Raw genomic sequence first — 2,322 nt, 5'->3', positions numbered from 1 at the left:
AGGAGGAGGAGGAGGAGGGTTGGGTGAGGAGCCAAACGCTGCCTGCATGAGCCAACAATGGGCCCAGACAGCTAACTGGTTTGGGGAGATCCAGTGACCTCAGTCATTGTGTGCACAGCGAGTATACCGGCTGAAGTTGTGTGAGTGAATATAAACTCAACAACAGGTTGTTTTTATCTGGAGTTTAAGCAGATTAACTTTTATTTGATCAACAGGAGAGAAAAAGAGAACTTTACCAGAGAAATACTCGTTATATGTACAGCAGGTAAACCTTTTCGTTTGGATTATTAATCGTAAAAACATTACGCACATCAGATGTTCAGAATCCCAAACGAACACCCACAGATTCTGGTAACTTTTGGGTTTGGCTGGAAAACAAATTGGGATCACCGACCAGATTTCCCGTAGAGAATCAGGAATCGCAGCGTAGGTTCAGGTGTTTGTGTGTCTGTGCGTCTGTGTGAGACTAAAGTGTGAAATCAAAACATCTGCCCGTAAGAAACATCTGCTTTACATGTTGTCAGAGTTCCCCGGTGTCACGGAGATGTTTCCCAACCATTGATGGATGAGCCGATATTAAAGCTCGCCAGTGTTTCAGTGAAAAGGCTGAAGGTATAAAATCAACAGTCGCTCTTTATTCGTTTTCTAAAACTAGTGTGAAGCTTCAGAAGTTGTTTGGAGTGTGTGGCGCGAGGACTCGCGCGTTTCCATTCGCGGATAAGACCTTTGTGGATTTTGTCCTTCGTCACTTTCACTGAAGTTGCTTTACGGGCGGATCTCTTCATGGAGCCTGCAGGGAACATCTGAGTGTCGTTTTAAGACATTCACAATGTGTGTTCATACAGGGATCAATAACAAGGCGAGTAAAAAGCCACAAATCAGCGCTGGTATCTCTAGAAACTCACTGAACACGAGGTGACAGTGTGGCTGTAAACGTTTCTTCCTCTCGGTCGAGGATCATCGGAGCTGCTTCCTTCTCCCGGGAGCGTCTTCTTCTTTGAGAGCACATTTCTGGAAACAGCCGTTTGTTTCCGCTGTGAAACAGTTCGTCCAGCTCGTCGTCTTGTTTTCTCTTTAGCGTGGCGCTCGTGTAATCCAAGGGGAAAGTCTTGCAACCGATCCCTGGTGATCTCGTGTTTTTACATGTTCAGTGAAGGTGGAGTGAGTTTCTGCATTAAGCCTCACGAAACCCCGATGACATTTAAAGTAATGATGTTATTATGACGCATCGTTTTGGAGTTAGATGAGATTGTCTACTATTGTGACATCTTTCCGTCAGTTTTACTGTAATCCAAGGTTATTATAGTTAACTAAAACTAAAACCAGGTGTGGAAAATCATTTTTTAGTTAAATGAAATAAAAATAGAAACTTGACTTTGATATAATGTCCTTTTTTTAAAACTTAAAAATATATAAAATGTCTTTGGTTTTAGTTTTAGTCAAATTTATCAGCACAAGCACGAGTGTGTTTGTGTTATAACTATTCTTAACTTCTTTAATCCTAAATACTGTATTAATACTGAAACAATAAAAACTAAACATAAAATAAAATAAATACCTTTGCTCTCTCTTGTTTCATATCAGTCTGTTCACAGAGACAGAGCCAGAATAAAATGCTCTGCACAGTAAAGCACTTTGATTCTGCCACTATAATACAGCTTACGTCTCTCAGTCCTTGTTACCGGAGGCAGTAAATGAAGTGGTTCACTACAACAGACTGAGCTCTCCTCTGGCCCCAAAAAATAAAACGTTGGTTAAATTCAAAGGCCTTCTGACACCGAACAGAAAACTGAAGTGCTTTACTTTAGCTGTGCTTTCTGTGTTTCTGTGTTTTAGATTTCAGTCCGGCACAGATCAGGTTTCCATCCGAACCTAAATAGCAAATTTTAACCAACTTTTTAACGAAATTGCCAGAAGAAAATGGAAGATTTATGCTTTAAGGTCCCTCCTCTCGCACTGTCCGCAGGTAATCGGTAGGTGTGGCCCGTTTGACCTTTCTCTCTCGCTCCGTGTTCCTAATATGTAAATGGTTTGTTTGAGCTTGTAAATATTTAGTTTGTTTCATCCTCTCCCTCCGTTGTGTAGATTTATACATTTATAATACATGCGATGTCTCCGCAGCGAGTTTACGTTTGTCTGAGAAAATAGTGGATATAATATTTATAGGTATGTTTTCATTAGTGTGCAATCACCTGAAAATAAGTTTCATTGTGTTTTTGTTACCTTTTTTTAATGAGACGTTTTTGTCTACAAAGAGAGCGGGTCCTCTTCTGCAGTTTCTACAGTAGCCCAGAGTGGACAAACCAAACACTGGCTCCAGGT

This window comes from Morone saxatilis, unplaced genomic scaffold, assembly GCF_004916995.1.
Source record: "Morone saxatilis isolate NCDOM2014 unplaced genomic scaffold, NCSU_SB_2.0 Contig17, whole genome shotgun sequence".
Lineage (NCBI taxonomy): Eukaryota > Metazoa > Chordata > Actinopteri > Moronidae > Morone > Morone saxatilis.
The sequence above is the reverse complement of the archived record's forward strand: the minus strand, read 5'-3'. Positions refer to the sequence as shown.